The sequence below is a fragment of the Gymnoscopelus microlampas genome (assembly GCF_963454915.1).
Source record: "Gymnoscopelus microlampas genome assembly, chromosome: 1".
NCBI lineage: Eukaryota > Metazoa > Chordata > Actinopteri > Myctophiformes > Myctophidae > Gymnoscopelus > Gymnoscopelus microlampas.
In genome coordinates, this window is record NC_139962.1 from 29,140,938 (window position 1) to 29,158,032 (window position 17,095).

A 17,095-nucleotide genomic window follows, 5' to 3' on the forward strand; every position below is an offset into this window, starting at 1 on the left:
GAATTGAAAAACAATGTTTGCATTAGTAGCGATGCAATGTTAATAGCGCTAGAATGCATCGTTTTTTTAATAGTCCTAACATACTGCAACCATTAGCAGTTGCGGCCATTTTCTGGTTCCAACAATCCAGACACCATTCATTTTTCCCATTAAGATTTCAAAAAATATTTTTTATCAATTATTTTAAGCCTAGAATCAAGTCATCCAGGATCCTGGTGAATCATGACCATAAAACATTTGATTCTGTGAGAATATTTTTTTGAAAACCGCATATAGTATATCATATAATCCTTTTTTTTGTTTTTTTTAATTCACAGAATCAAATGTTTAATGGTCATGATTCACCAGGAGCTGGATGGCTTGATTCTAGGCTTAAAATAATTGATATAAATATTTTGGGGTATCTCTATAGACGGGTTTCCTGTTTGTAAACATGAGAGGATATGCGCGTGCAGTGGAGGGGTGAGCCTATAGAGGGCGCTATTACCCGCAGCAGCTCTGGTCAAATGTCCATTCATAAAATAAATGGTCTTCACCGGGTTTAATGAAAGTAGATTAAATTATGCAGTTTGTAATATCTTGTTTACTCAATAAAAATGATTTGTCGGAAGTTGGATCTGTTCGTCTTTTATTTGTATACAATAGCAGCATTATGCCTATTATGCCTATAATAGCAGCATTATCTAACTCCCGAACACAACAACAGAGTAAAGGGCACTTCCGGGTTCGTTCTACCCCGGGCATGCGCAGATTGCGCATTCTGCTCTGTGATGACGTCGCGTGGAAACCTATCTATAGGAAAAATGAATGGGGTCTGAACGGGTGGAACCAGAAAATGGCTGCCACTGCTATGCCCTGTGTTTAGACCAGGGGTCTTCAACAGGGGGGTCCGGGACCCCTGGGGGTCCTCAGTTATTACAGTGGGGCCGCCAAATCTTTCTGTGATAGGATCTTTTTTTTTAACCCTTAACCTCTTGAACCCTAGCATCCATATTCTGAAGGGAACATTAAAGGGCTTGATTTAGGCTCAAACCTTTTGAAAAACGTTTGAGGGACATAAACAATATGATATTAAAAATGATTATCATTTTCTAAATTCATGGTGTAGATCCTTTAACCAAAAGATAGATCGGCTATTTTTGGCAAATAAGTTTGGTGTAAAGGGGAAAAAGAACAGTACAGAGTCAACGGTCAAGTTTACGAAGTATGGAGGGTTTAAGTGGTTAAATGTCTGAAAATACACATTAACATGTATCCAATATATTAATAAAAAATATGATATGTAAACAATTTTTTTATTGACACAACACTGACGATAGTGCTGTCAAACACGTCTATGAAGCTATCTATGAAATCTATGAAAAAGTCTGCAACACAATTCTATACAATATATAGTGGGGGTCCGTGCTTCATCTCTTTCTCAGCGAAGGGGTCCTAAGCTTGGCCTGAAAAAATGTAAGACCCCTAGACAACATTTATAACTATTTGAGTTAAATGTGTTGTAGTTGTAACTAGATATGGTAGGAAATAATGGCAGAGTCAGTTAGCTACACAACTTGGGGATTAACCATTTATTTGGCAGTAAGGTCCAGCTGTGGCCTGTAGCACCTGCATGTCCTCTAGTACACTGGTTCCCAAGCGTTTTAGCTCGAGACCCAAAAGAGAAATTTGATGTCTCCCTGGGGACCCGAACTAGTGAAAATAGCAGATCTACACGATTGTAAATCTGCTATTTTCAGTAATTCTTAAAATGAAATTTTATGGAGTTTCTCTCATTTATTTTTGTTTGTATATTTTTACATTTATAAAAGCATATACAAGCATTTAAAGCTTGTGAAAAAAAGTTTTATTTCTGAAAAATGTCTATAATTGTTTTTTCTTATGAACCATAAAATGTGTTCCGCGACCCAAAGATGGGTCCCGACCCACCGCTTGGGAAAGTGCTCTAGTAGAAACGTGCATTGATACAATGAAAAACACGTACAATACGTTTGTGTATATAAGTTATTTAACAGGTAAAATATTTTTTTTACGTTTCATTCAGAACAATCGAGGATCATGACGTTTACATTTCTAATCCTAGTAATTCCAGTATTTGTTTCCGTGCTTTGAACAGATTCGGAGCCCTGCTGAATGCAGACTACTGCCACCTCCTGGTATGGAGAGCTAGGTGTCTGCAAGAGCAAGAGTAACACGGACTGCACTCAATACAAGGCACAAAATCTAATGACCTTCCAGACAACAGAAGGACTTGTGCAAGGACAAGAGGCCATTGTGAGAAGAGGTCTAGTGTCCTAGTTTTACACTATCTTGTGTCAATTATTTCTGTGCATTCCTGTTAGCTGAATACCTCAGAATCTAATACATTCTAAGAAAAGGTTCTAGAAGTATTTGTCATTATGTTTTTTTATTCTGTCCTGCTTGTATTCTATTTAACAACCCTTCCAATTAACATCACTTACTGTACATTTCAAGTCACCTAATGTAATACAGAGACAAACAGAGTGTCTCATTTTCTTTTCTAGCGCATGTGCAGTCAATTGTACTTGGGTCCCCAAGGATGTCCCCACGGACATGAGCTGGTGACGTGGCAAGTGTAATTTGGGCATCATGGCCTCCACACCAAAACCAGTTGTAGTTTTGACTACTACAGACTAAACGGGTAGATCAGTGGGGTCAGAAGTTGTTAAAAAGTAACTGTGTGCACACTGAGTACACACCGCACAGACAGTTGGCTGAAGATGCTGTTGTGCTTCTGCATGAGAAGAAATAACTCCATGCCAGGAGGTGACAGTAATCTGCAGGAATGTGCAGTGTAACAAAAACCGTGAGGCTTTCAGAAGCATTGCGCAATAAAAATAAAACAGCCAGAGCATTTTCACGCTACTCCTATGAAACCTGCACGTTAATGCCATTGCCCGTCCGTCCATCCGACACACACACACACACATTAACATCTCTCTCTCTCTCTCTCTCTCTCTCTCTGACGGGTTGGGTGAGCGACGCCTCACTACCACCAATGGCCGTGTACACACCAAACATACTACAACCGTTTTTTTACGCTTATTGATTGCCCAGCGTTGGCGTACTGTGTGGCAGCCTTTAGTCTCACAGTGGTATTGCCTAGAAAATGACTTTCTTCATCAAAGTACAGAGATGAGATGGCACTGGCAAAACAGAAGGAAATGACTGTATGCTTTTTTCTTTTTTGGTACAAGAATGGTCAAGTAAATTAAGACTGACAGAAATAATATCAGGGGAGAATTTAAATGATAAAAAAGAAGGGTGGGTGAGAGCAGAGAGGTAGAGAAAAGTGCTTCAGGATGTGTCCGTGTGCCTTTAAGCTGAAGTCTCAATCTCTCGTAGTTTTGTTCCTTAAAAGGAAATCAGAGGGCTTAGCTGAGGCATTGCCTTGCAAGTCATGAATAAACATCAGATTGCCTTTCTGTGCATACATCATACATCACACGAAGACACCACCTAATGGAGGAGGATTCCTCACCCACCGACACATGAAAAGGCAGTGAAATTACCCACCAAACCACGCAGTCGTGTGGTTCTAAAATGGACTGCTGAGAAACAGAGAGGGAGAGGTTGATGGGTAGGTAGGGGGAAGAGGGACAGTAAGCTCTTACTAAAATGGATCCCAGTGATAACCATATTCACTGAGATTCAGACAGCCTATATTAACCACAGAAAGAAAAACATATGCGCTACAATAATTTACACTTGATATTTTGGTCATTTTTGAATCTCTCCAGGGACAATTTCTCCACTGCTCAGCTATTTTCGCTGCCAATGAGACTGTCCCGATATCGTTTGTGCATACTCTATGTGTTGATTCTGCCGGCACATTAAGGAGTGGTTGCCATTTCAGACCAGTCATTTAGCAAAGTAAGATGAGCATTATTCTGCACTCTATAAGAAATGAAATTGTAATCATCAGTATGCCTCTCTCCTCCTCCAAGGGATAAATAAATGTATTATGAGGAGTAGTGGGCTGCCGGCAGTAAAATGTCATCTGCTAGCCAGCACACAATGCACACTGATATAAGAGCACCTTTTGTGTGTACACATGTTAAATGTGTACACATATAACTAAATGTACCCATAAGGGTCCATTTGGTTACATTTATACATTCAATGAGGTACAAATGTACACTGAGGATTTTACTGTGTAGACGAGTACAGTGAAAGTACAGTGAAATACACATTCAGGAGAAACACATTAATTGAAAGGAGAAGGGTAAAGGGACTGGGTGACAGTAACATGGTTATTTATTATGCCCATATTTATTAATATTTAACCAGGCAAGACACAAAATCTTATTTCAAGGCAGAGCCTTTTTTCTCACAGCCTGGTGAGAGAAAATGAAATCCCTGAGTGCGTAGCCTATGTTATGTTCCATTGTCAAAGAAGCAAAGCATCTTTTCACATGATTAAGAAGTATCAAATGAGGGGGAGTACTCTTATACTGTATATCAGCACAACCGCAAGATTTCTACCATAGTTCTACAATAAACTATGATAGATCATACCGATTCACTATATTGGAGTCCAAAGTTTGTGGGAGAGGTCTATTTCTGATGGAGAATCAGTGACTTCCAAAAAAAGTCTTGGGGTTGGGTTAAAGTTCAACACACGAGAATCTCTGAGCAACGTACCACTTGTTAGTTACTGTAGTTGGTGGTAATGATATTAGATGTGGATATTAGACTCACAAACCCTCTTTCTCGACGGCTTGGACCCTACAGTGCCACGCCAAAAAAAAACACCATACATCACAAACGCAAGATCCAATAAACCCCAAATTGTAAGCTGAGAGTAGTTTTGAGAGTTGAGAGTAGTTTGCAAGATTAGCTGTGGACAGAGAACACACACAAGGGCAAAAACAATCTCCGGCCCTGTCTTCAGCCTGGCGGAGATAACAAAGCAGAATGATAGACTACAGTCATAGAAATAAATGTATAGACGATATGACATTCCATTCATAGCAATGATGTGCTTCCATGTCAAACATGGGAGAGGAAGCAATCAATCCATGGGGGCCTCTGTGATGCGTCTCATCGATATGGAGATGCATTGGTTATGGTATCCATAGCAATAAGTGTCACTGGGTCCTTCAGCAAAATCGGTGACTGTGAATACGGAAGTAGGGCGCTTATGACCCATCTATTCTAAATATCTATGGTTACAGTAAATGTTCCAGTACGTATGTTTCACTGTATACTGTATCTGCATTCATAGACTACCTTTTGTCCAGCCAACGTAATAAACACGAACCACTGTAGAAACTTCCGTAATCCTCTTATGTTTATAGCTGATCTAGAAACACCTTCAGTATCAAACTCTCGTTTGTTAACATAACAAGAGAAAATAGGGCATATAAATATATGGTTGGAAAACACTTGTGGTAAAATGTGTCCATGAATAATTTCTGGAGGAGGCATTGATAACAGCCTTCCATTTTGAACTTGCACATGTCCACTATTTCCGATCGCTGAGCATGGGTGCATCAGCATCTGCAGAAAGCCTAGGGCAACTAGACTCAGGACATATCCACAGAGCATCGCTTGGAAAATATCCATCAGAGGGAGATACTAATTGGTGTACGTGCGTGTAGGATGCGTGCGTGTGCACGTGTCGGGGCAGAGGGATGTACACCTAGCTGGGCATGAGAGCGGTGTTGTGCAGCCGAGTGCAGTAATTTCTTTGATCATTTTTAATGGCCGCTCTTTCATGTGGGGCTGCAGCTTGGCGCACAGCTCCCTGCAGGTGTCATCTCATTCCTTCAGTTGTGGGATTAGTATGCGGCAGGCAATAATACAAAAAAAAAGCCAGGCCATTACACTGTGCGGCACACATACATAATCTCAACACACCGGGATCATTACCTTTTTCAAAGGATGATATCAGCTCACAGTCTACAGAGGGAGGCAGAATGAAAGCGATTGAGACACAGAATGAAAGAGGGAAAGGAACAAAAAAGGAGACAGAAATAAAGAGGCAGCAAAGCACAGAGGTAGCGTGGGATGGGGGGTTACAGAAAGAGCTATCAATCAGCATTGCAGATAGGGGCAGACAGGCAGGTTCAGTTCCCTCCAAACCCCAGCAAGATAAGGACTAGGTGCTACCTGCTGTGTCTGAGACAAACCTTTTAGAAATACAACATTCTCTGGTCCACCCTTCATTTCCACCAGTCAGATGAGGCCCATGCATACATGCATGAAATGCATGCCATTTCCCCTTCTTCTCCTGTCTCCAACTTGTGCAGAGGTTGAGTAAGAATGTCATGGGTTATGATACAGAGAGGGGCTGCTAGACACTGCCTGCAACCCCAAACTGAGTTTTAACAGTCCATCACTGCCACACCTCAAACTAACAACACACAGAGCTTCTCCTCACCATCTCATCACCTACTATATGTGGTTTCCACCAGTTAAAAAAAGCATGTTAAGAGGCGAGAGTTGGTGCTCCCACTGAGCCCCTCACAAACACCTGCAGACAGGTAAAAGGCCTAACAGCAACTAAAAAGCCATTTTCATGTCATGTAGAAAACTGTACAGAGCCGTCTGGTTCATTATTAATCGTGCATGGGAGGCCGACTGCTTTGCTCATTGGAAAAAAAGGCTGTCTCATCTCATCCACCACATATGGTGCACCACTGAAACCCAGTGCAATTTGCACATATTTAAGTATGAATTTAACTCCTTTAACCCTCCGCACTCCTTTAAGCCCGCAAGATAAATCAGTCATCCCAGATTTGAACCGGAAACACATTAGGGTATGCAGTTGTGACACATCACACATCGCAACAAATATGATTTATAAAAAAAATATTAAAGGACGACTTCACCCATTTTCAACCTATCTTCATATAATTGGTCCTCACTAATGCTCAATATAATATGGTACCATTTTTGTCTACTAGGTCTGTGTCTCAGAGGAGGGATGTGGACAGTTTAGAAACCAGCCTACCAGTGACATCATCGATGGGGAATCCAAGCTAATAGAAACTGCAGGCTTTCTATTCCTGGAAAGTTAGCATGCTATAATGGAAGCCATTGTTCTCAAGTTAATAAAAGAAATGTTAGAAAGAATAACCTGCCTAATGATGATGTCACTGGCAGGCAGGTTTCTGAAGTGTCCACAGCCCTCCAATGAGACACAGGCTGAGTAGTAAGAAATGGTACCATTTTATCATGAGCATTAGTGAGGACCAATTATATGAAGATAGGTTGAAAATGGGTGAAAATGTACTTTAAATATAATTGTTCCATGTGCAATATTGTGCTGCTCTAGCAGTGTTACGCTCTTGTTAATGGGATGCATGCTGTTTTTTTCTACCACAGTACAGTGCTGACATGAACCACCCTACACGGTCCAGAGCCACAGGGCGACATTAACTTCATCCTGTTGTTCAATATATATTTATATTATTGATGCATATTGATATAGATATGCCTGGATGTATGAAATATCCAATTTGCCACAAAATAAATACATTAACTTCAAAACAAGACACAAATTAAGGGGGAAAGACAGCTTTGTATTCTACATATAAATCCCAGTTTATAAGGACTCTAAGTTCTACTTTAGTTTTTAATGGCTTGGCTGTTAAACAACAATAGACTAGGAAACCACAAGGCAGTGGAAAACATTTCCATAAAGGATGACTGGTTAAGTTATTTGGACTCTGTTCACCTTGTAAGCTCTGTCCATAATAAGATGGTTGGCTTAGTTCACAGTACTGATGTCAGCTGCGCTACATACAATTTCAAGATAAAGCTGCTGTGTTTAAGGCTTGTGATTTGTGCACTGCAAAGTTAATTTGTATGACATCACGCTACGGTTAACCATGAATACAAAACAACAAAAATGTCCCCAAAAATGACCTTCCCTAATCAGCAGCCAGAAAAAAAAGTGTGTTCATGTGTGTAGAAAGACAGGCTGACCTGACAGTGCTGCTCCTGTTTTCCGGTTTCCCAAGACTTGAGTGTGATGTAAGAGCAAAATGGTTGCCATGTGAATATGGTCAATACAGCTTACTGCTGTTATAATCCCTGTATCATGTATACTGCAAAACATGACCTTAGTTTTCCATTCAAATGATGCTTGGCATGAATACTATTTTTACCATGCTATGATATTACCACCTTGTCATCCATTTAAATCCACAACAAGTCTAACTCAATACCGAATAACTAGTTGCCTCGGGGGAACTAGTGAAAATGATCTGTAGGCTTTGGATTCATGCATGCCACTGAGCTCCAGTATACTGAAGTAAGCCCTTTAATCACATGGAATCAGATCATATCAATTATTTCAGTAAACAAGAGTGCCAAGATCAAGCCCTTGCTCCTCCCTCCATCCCTGCTTTAAATCAGCACACAAATGGATATCGTAGCTGACTAGAGTAAAACAGGGCTTTGTCAGGGATAATTGAGGATTTCCATAGCGTATGTGGTGGAGTTTAGAAGTAAGAGTAAGACATAGCATATTTGACAGAGGTTGGGAACGTAAAAAAAAATATGTTTTTTACGTTCTTGGCAGCATTGGTAATTGGAAATAATTACATTTTTCTTGGCAGCGAATGAGTTAACAGCCGGACAACATACAACATGGGGAGGGGAGGTTGGCGGGGAATGAAGCTGCTTTTTATAGTAACATTAGAGATAATACATATATGCAGTGCATACAGAACATTTTGTGACCCTTTTTAAGCTTTCAAAATGTTGTTATGTTTCAGACTTATGATTCAATCATTGTCTCTCTCTCAATCCAAACACAGTACCCCACAATGATAAAGCACAAATCGTTTTTTTGGAATGTTTCCTACGTTTATTTAAAAGAAAACACTGAAATATCCCATTTACATAAGTACTCGTCTCAGACTGTTCACATTGTACTTGGTTAAAAGCACCTTTGGCAGCAATGACATTCTTCTTCGGAATTATCCCACAAGCTTTGCATCCTTTCTTTTGGAAGTTTCTCTTATTCTTCTTGGCGGCTCAGCCAGGTTGGATGGGGAGTGTTAGTAGACAGCCATTTTCAGATCTCCCCAGAGATGCTCTACTGGGTTCAGGTCCAGACTCTGGTTGGGTCACTCCAGGACTTTCATAGAGTTTTCACGAAGCCACTCTTTTCTTGGAGGTATGCTTTGGATAGTGGTCTTGTTGAAATGTAAACCTTCGCCCCAGCCTGAGATCCTGAGCACTCAGGATTGCTCCTGCATCCATCATTTCACAAGGCCCCCAGTCCCTGACGCAGAAAAACATCCTTGCAGCATGATGCTGCAGCCACACGGTTCAAGGTTTCTTTATTGTATCTTGTGTATGGAAGAGTAAAATTATGTTTTTCTGGTTCCTCAGACATTGTAGCTGCAATAATGGTAATAATAGTTAACATATACAACCTTTTTTTTTACTAAGTTTAAAAAACTATCTTCTGTTCTGTTCTGTTGTTTGTATGCAGTATATATGAAAACTGCGAGATTTCTACTTTGCTTGTATTGACATTTAATTATGTGCCTATGATTCTCCAATAAATGTCATGTGAATAAATTTGACCAAAAAAAATGCGATCTGTGACAGTGTCCTAGGCTTTTGGCCTCAGACAGGCAGTCATCGAGGGTGTGGGGGGCACACTGGGTTCCACTAAGCAATCGGGATGTAACCAATAGTGCCCAATAGTAACAGCATAGTGACCAATTAGTTCTGGTTCCCTGTTTGACCAAGGCCCTTCATCCCAGACTACATAGTTAGGCGGCGTGGCAGCCAGACAGCTTTTGGTGGTTCAAACTTCTTCCATTTGAGAATAATGGAGGCTTAGGCTACAATTCCATTTGAGAATGAAATGATGGAGGCTACGATACCATACTCTTACTGTAGGTACTTTAAATATTGCAGGAATGTTCATGTATCCTTCCTCAGATCTGTGCTTTGACACAATCCTGTCTCGCAGGTCTACGGACAATGCTCTTGACCTCATGGCATGGTTTTCACTCCGAAATACACCAACAACTGTGAGATCTTATAATGAATAATATTGGGTGTGTCATACCAAAGTGTCTGAATACAGAAACATGTTTTTGCTTTGTCATTGTAGTAGTATTGTGTGCAGATTGATGAATCCATTTTAAAATGAGTCTGAAACATAACAAAATGTGGAAAACTTGAAAGGACCTGAAAACCTCCCGTACACACTGTAGTTAGGGTTAGAGTTTGTATAACAATATTAAACATTGTGTTCAATAAATAAATAAAAAATACATTTGATTGCTCAAAAAACTTTTAAAATACTTTTCAATGAGGCTTGGGCTTTAGAATCAGCTATCATCCCACTTTTCGCTATTAGCCTATTCCTGGGTGAAAGTGAATTCATTTGAACTAAAAACATCTCAGAGAGATGTCTGGCAGGCGTTTTTGATTCCCTGGGTATCTGAGGGAGGGCTCCCACTGGTCCGATAAAAGGCCTGGGTTCCTGCAGCAAATGATGCCTTTCTCCAGACGCAAGCCTACGCTCGGCTTTAATTGGCCTCTTCTGTAGCTGTGAACCTTAATTACTTTGTTCCTGTATTAAAAGCCTCAGAGTGTTCAGGCGAGGCAAGGGTCCTAACCTTTACTAGGCCTCTCTCTCTCTCTCTCTCTCTCTCTCTCTCTCTCTCTCTCTCTCTCTCTCTCTCTCTCTCTCTCTCTCTCTCTCTCTCTCTCTCTCTCTCTCTCTCTCTCTCTCTCTCTCTCTCTCTCTCTCTCTCTCTCTCTCTCTCTCTCTCTCTCTCTCTCTCTCTCTCTCTCTCTCTCTCTCTCTCTCTCTCTCTCTCTCTCTCTCTCTCTCTCTCTCTCTCTCATTTCTTCCTATTCATTTTTACACTTAACAATTTGGCAACCCACTAGCTGTCATTCAGTCACTTAATAACATCACACACCTTTGTGTGCATGACAGGTATACAGTATGTTAAATTAAGAAATTAACACATTAAAGGCCGAGCTTTGCGTCACGTTTGTGCTGCTGTACAAATGTAAGTAGTATCTTGTGCAAGACCTACTATGGGTGTTCTGACAACAAGTACAACAGCATTGCATAAATGCATAAATTCCCAACTTGCACCGTTTCTGACCTGCATCGTTCTCATGTAGGCCTGTGCCCGCAGGTACCACACAACGAACGGGTACAGCAAGTACTCTGACAACAGGTCAACGGCTAATGCATAACCGACTGGATCATGCATTCCCTACTTGCATGCATCGTTCCCAAATTACATTGTTCCCAACTTGTGTCGCCCCCAAGTACCCTTCGGGCACCGGTCTAGAATCTAAAAATAGCCGATCTACAAGATCACAACGTGTCGCATCACAATGAGTTGTTGTAAAACAAATTATCAAAGACAACACGCTTCTTGATTATTCGATTAATTGAAAAAGTAATCGATAGAATAGTTGCTGAGAATATAATCGATAGTTCCGGCCCTATTTCTTCATAATTTCTCTCATATAATGCATCTCCCCTCTGTTCTCTTTCCCAATCTCTTCAGTGCATTTATCTTTAGCCACATATTCTGACAAGTGGAAAGTAGAAAAAAATGTGGATGAACTATGACACTGTGACAACACAGAGAACTCGGCAGGACAATAAATCTCTGCAGTTGAGTATGTGACACAAGACTTGTCTTCTCTCTATAATTCTGATTATTATTTACAAGCTTAAGTAATTCATTATGATTTTTCCAACAAGATCATTAGGCCTATCAGAAAATGTCTTATAGGTGTGTTGTGAGCAATGAGATAAGTGGTTATTGCTCCAAACAAGTAGCATATGCTCTTTTAACACATTCACTACCATTGACTGCCAAATCAGACATATCCGTGATTTAAAATCCACCCGTTCACCGCCATTCACGGATATGTCCGTGATAAAAAATAGAAATAAAAAAACGTCCAGAACCCAAGATAACGTGATCCGAAGATTTACTGCTCCATTTACTTCCTGGTTAATTTATTACTTATTACTTTAAAATCCTGCATCTCGGGTCCTGTGTGTGTGGCGAAACATGCTATTTTCAACTGGGTATAACAAGAGAACGGGAGGTCACAATGACATTTATTTTTTCACGGAAGCACAGTGATTTCCTCCGTGATTAGCAACCATCAGGGGATCAATCCTACTGGAGATAAATATTCTGTGGTTCTTGAAAAAAATGTCAGAATGCTTAAAAGTGCTGGCAGAAGCTACCTGCCAGCATTAGAAAGCCCCTGGCAGTGAATGTGTTAAAAAGCGTCCAACAAAATCACATTTTGTTGGTGTGCGACTAAAACAGTATACAAAAAAGACAATGCAATGCTTGATAAAGTAAAGAGGGTAACAAGTCATTGAGGTTAGACATTTGTGATCACACAATGCTTCATCTACCTTTACCTTGTAGCCTATATTCCAGAGTACAGTAGGCTACAATGTGTGTGTGTGTGTGTGTGTGTGTGTGCGTGTGTGCGTGTGCGCGTGTTGCACTTTTAGTGGGGCCAGGCTGTCCTTCAGAGCAGCAGTGCATCCTCCCTGCCAGCTGCCCAGGCCTGGCCGGCAGAGAGTGCTGAGTGATAGACTAATCGATGCGCAGCCTAATCAGCCAGCTTAGCTCTAATACCCTGGACAGGTCCACATCATTATCATATCAGCCTTCACACGTTTCGAGGTGACATGGAGGAGGCAAAAGATTAAAGACAATCTTGTAAAAGAGGTAGCACAAGTTTTAATGTGTTGACCAACCAAGACGGACTCTGTGAAACCAGTCAACAGCAGAGCGGCTTTCAAGGGAAAAAAAGGGGAAAATTAAAAAAGGAGAACCAGACCAACTCATCATGTTGAGTCTGAGCTGCCACTTTCTGTGCAAGGCAGATAGTATATCACAGGCTTTGTTGTGGTCTAAGTTCTTACTGTTCTCCAAACCACTTCCATAAGCACTGGCCCTACAGACAGGTCTTACTGGCCTATTACTCGGTGTCTATTAAAGTAAGAGTTTGTTTAACTTCAGCACACATTTGGGGGAGCTCGGGGAAACACGTATAAATCATCTATAAACTGCTTTACACAAACTGTTTACAGGCAGTAAATGACGCATAAAAGAGGAAACAGGTTTGAGGTTGAGGCTGGGGGCTTGTGTCTGCACACTTCACGCAATTATCCTTAAAAAACACACACGCACTTATATATTCACCCTAATCTGGTCATGATTACCACCACTCAGCCACAAAACCCTGAGGGGAAACTCGTCAAAATGACACAACACAAAACCAAAATACATAGGATGCCATGCACATACGTATATGTGTACGCTTTCAACTTGTCACCAATTAGGGACCAGTTTAAAGCAACACATTTTAATTCAGCAGGGAAATAACTGTGCGCTACATTTAGCATTGTGTAATCACACTGGTTATCGTGTCTGAAAATGTCAGGGGTGTGTGTGTGTGTGTGTGTGTGTGTGTGTGTGTGTGTGTGTGTGTGTGTGTGTGTGTGTGTGTGTGTGTGTGTGTGTGTGTGTGTGTGTGTGTGTGTGTGTGTGTGTGTGTGTGTGTGTGTGTGTGTGTGTGTGTGTGAGTTGCTGTAATGAATGGGTGTGCTTATTAGGTTTGAGTTTCATAATAAATGCTATCTGGTAAAGGGCAATGCTATTCAGTTCAATGAAAGATGAAATCACCTTTAGAACTTGGGACAGACAAAAAGAAGAGGACACAAATAATAGAAGATACTACAGGGATAAAAAATGTATTCCAATGTCTTAAGCCAGAATTCACAGTCAGTCAATTACTTCACAGGGCAGGAACTTATGCATGAAACTGAAGATGCCTACGAAATATGAGTATTGTTCTCTAAAATGTCACTCTTGTCTGTATGGAAAGGAAAAAAGGCACTTAAAAAAACAAGGCTTCGATGGTGTTTTTGTCCAACAATCCAATTTCAATAGTGAACAAAATAGCGTTTCACAACTGTCTACATGTATATGACAGTTGTATATGAAACACTCAAATGCTGTAAATATCAACCCCAAAAAGACAACTATGTTCACTAGTTTCTCAGATGTTCATAACAATGAGTCAACTTAACATTCTGTGGTAGGGTTTCTCAAGTCATCCTGAAAGTCCACCTCAAGAGGCACAACTTTAAATATAACCTCACAGTCTGAGACACATACTGTATATTAAAGGTTACAAATCATTTTGGACTTAAGTATTGTACGTCATAGAAATACATCATATTCTGCCACAAACATGCACTTGATTCTATCACAAATCTGAACATATTGGGCCCTATTTTACACCCTGTGTAAATCGGTGCAGTGCAGCGCAATTGTTATTGCTACTTTACAACCAACGCAGACGTCATATTCATGCCCAGCGCCCACGTTGTGTAAGTACTTGTGCCATCTGAGCACCCATGGTTGTGCTGGTCTTAAAATGAGGTGTGGCCATGCGCATTATTAGTGTGGTTGCCCGAATGGGCAACCAGACTATAGTACTCTACCGACTTTATTTCTAGGTAAACTTTATTTTGCCGCGCATCTCCTCCCACAGTTTTTTCCCCCCATTTTGTGCCATATGTCAAAATCACCGGCCTCACTGGGAATCCATGGCTATCATTTTGCTAAGAGATTGGTTACATAGTTTAATTGATATTGATTTATCAGTGCATTAAATTTCCCCATCCACTTTAAAAACTCAAATTCAAGTATTTTTTTCTCAGAAACCGTAAGGACTAGAGTTACAAGACTTGGAGGGGAGGTTCATAGTCCAGTGCAAAATTATTTTGAAAATAATTACACCAACCGGCCTCATGGTGGCGCTATAACAGCCCACTTTACGTTTTGGCCTACAACTCTTGAACCGTAGGTCGTAGAATAAAAATGTTCCCCTGAATTCCTTGGGTCACGACGCAACTCCCCATATAGGCCACGCCCATTTCCGTCTGGATAGATCTTCCACCATATTGAATTTTCAAAAGTCAAAAAGTTATTGTGCCTTATACGAGCTCTGACCTGGTCTAAGGTCTATTGCAGGCCCCCAGCGCAGTAGTTCCCTGCTATTTAAAGAGTGCAATCGATAGTAGATATAGGTAGGTTTGAACGTGCAATAAAAATCCAGGGCCAGATTATCCATATATTATTGCTTGTAGAATGGCTATTTTTGATCTGGTGAAGACAACTCTCCTACCCCGACACTACCGCCAGGAGAAGGTGTGTTCTACTCAAGGGGATCTTGAGGAGTAGTCTCTTGGGATTAACTGGGTGCAGATTCGTGATAATACATATAATAAAGGAACATCCGTACTCTCAGTTATATTCAGTTATATTCTTGATGTATTTCCTAAGGGTGAACAGCCGCAGCAGACAGTCTATCTAGAGAAACGGACGCGTTTCGGCACGTCGGCCTTCCTCGAAGGCCGACGTGCCGTTAAGAATATAACCGAAGAGAGTGCGGACGTTCCTTTATTATATTTTTGATCTGGTGCAGATTCTGTAGACTGTAGAAGGAAAAAAGCGGACCAGGTACAGAAGGAAGGCAAGATTCTGAAGCGCATGCCCAAAATATGCCAACAGCAGTACGGACACTGAGGGTACGTGGTCCACCTCCCGTTTCCACACACATCATTATATCACATTATTCTGCTCCCATAGATGGTTGCAAGCTTTCACTTTGCACACGAACCGATCGGTTTTTATTAATTCGAAAATCGTGCATCTGGCATGTCTAGAGTCTAAAGTCTAAACGAACACAATTGGCCCATAACTGGCAAAATTGCAGTTCGACACGCCCCACAGGCATTTGCACGATACATTGCTCAGCCAGGTACAAAAATCTTAATAAAATCCTGTAGTGAGTGAAGCACCATTATTTACAAAATCTTGTGTGCATAAGATAATAGAGAAGACAATCGTATAACATTACTCTTACGTGCGTGACACAACCCGATTTCAAAATATATTAGGATTTTAAAACACCTGTAGCGTGAGCCCAGCTTAAGGCAGCTACACTATCTATGTTTCAAAGCCATTATCAATTGACATACTGTTGGACAAGCTGGGCACAAGACTCCTGTACAACACTTAAACCTATACAGACAGTATAATACCAGCCTCTTAAGGTGCTTGACAGTAAGCCAAACACACATCATCATTGTTACTCCCGAAGAAATAATCTTACTGAGCTAGGATAATCGTATCAAATTTACAGACGCTTGCCTTGTCCATAAGATCCTACAAGGCATTGTAGTCAATGAGCTAAAACATGCAAAGACACTGTATGTCTCCTAACTACTGTAAAGAATCACATGGCAGGCTGTTGGTTTATCCATAAGCCATACAAAACCAACTCTTCCTATTGTTGATATTAAAACAACTTTTTAATTATGGGCCTGCTCCCTCTGTGTAATGTGTTTTTTTTCTCCAATTGTATTTTTATTCATCCTACATGACATCCTACATGCATTTTAAATATCTCTAGTTTGAGAGAATGTCACTCTCTCTAAGGGAGGACTGTAACTCTAGACTTAGCGGGCCACCATTCCCTATCATCATTAATGTTTAAGACGGCTAACAACCGGGCTGTCAACAGCTTCCAAGCCAATCGACATGTCAATCAATGGTGTGGTGTGAGGCCGCCTTTTAGGGTGTCCCTGAGGTGTCTGCTTAGAGCACGCTCAGTTTAACTCAGACGCACTGAGAGAGTGTAAACAGAGAGGGATATGGACTCCGGGATTGACTGGCAGATCAATGGCATTGATCACTTAGTCTACCTCCAGCTCTTTGCGCAGGCTGCTCACTCCCCCCTCAGTAGCGTGACACGCAGCCTCCCAGCTCTGGATCAGAACCTCCTCCTGCTCACCCATGAAGGACTGCAGCACGTCCGACACCCTCTAGAGGGAGACAGAGAGGGGGGTCACTACAAACATGACCCTAAATGCGTTGATTTTCCCAAGCCCCCAGAGTTGCTGAGAAACATTGAAGCCGCCACCCCAGTGGCCAAAGCTGGAACTGCAGGCGGGGAGAAATACATGCACGAGCAAAACATACTGAGATATTTATATATATAAATATAAATATGTAAA

General features: G+C 41.1%; 1 protein-coding gene across 1 annotated transcript in view; it reads right to left on the reverse strand.

The window, feature by feature from the left end:
• Nucleotides 1-16,814, reverse strand: part of pmfbp1 (polyamine modulated factor 1 binding protein 1) — a 177,305-nt gene extending 160,491 nt beyond the window's left edge. The window contains exon 1 of the mRNA XM_084061712.1: nucleotides 16,784-16,814. The gene's annotated coding sequence lies outside the window, so the exon portion shown is untranslated. The remainder of the gene's footprint in view (nucleotides 1-16,783) is intronic.
• Nucleotides 16,815-17,095: the final 281 nt, after the last annotated feature.